We start from the raw sequence: 732 nt of genomic DNA on the forward strand, positions 1-732 counted from the left end.
CCCTCTCCCCCTCCCTCCGTCCCCCCCCCTCTCTCATATAAACACAGAATGTGCAATCTTCCTCTATGTGTTCTGGAAAGAACCCAAGAACAACATAGTGGATTCTTGAAAACGTGGCTGAGTTTTCCCCAGCGCTGGTTTGTGTTGATTGCCTGATGTTGTTTGTTGTTTGTGTATCGACCCCACCCGTTCTGATAAAGTATTGGCAGTTGATGTTCTCTGAAAGGTAGTATATCGGCCTCTGCTAAAACCTCCATAAGAGGTGTTTCACATCCGCCTCACAGCTGTAGGAAACAGATTCTTTGATTAGCTCTGTTTGTAGACCAGGAAATTGGAACCTAGAGTAGAAAACTGACTGCCCCAGCTGACACTGCCCATGCCTCCAAGATCCATGGCCCTTTTACACTCTCATACCAACACGGTTATGATGGATACACTAAGATTTTTATGATCTGAAAATATACCAAAGCCAAACTAGGAACTTCTGAGTTCCTTTTAGACCTTGCCTGAATGTGTTCCCACATTTTGATTCAATCACCCCCTACCGTTTATTTCCTTCTGCCTGCTGAGTCTGTATCCCTACACTCTTTTCTTGGGTTGCATGATCTTGCTTCTTGTATTGTCCTGCAAAGTTTCTCTCAATTCCTGCTCATGGTGTGCTGTGGCCTACTTTGGGTAGTTTGTCTCTTCCTGGTCTCTTGAAATACTCTCCCCCACCCCCAGCATGGAAAA

The sequence above is a fragment of the Alexandromys fortis genome, unplaced genomic scaffold (genome assembly GCF_014885135.2).
Source record: "Alexandromys fortis isolate MF-2015 unplaced genomic scaffold, M_Fortis_MF-2015_v1.1 scaffold_97, whole genome shotgun sequence".
Lineage (NCBI taxonomy): Eukaryota > Metazoa > Chordata > Mammalia > Rodentia > Cricetidae > Alexandromys > Alexandromys fortis.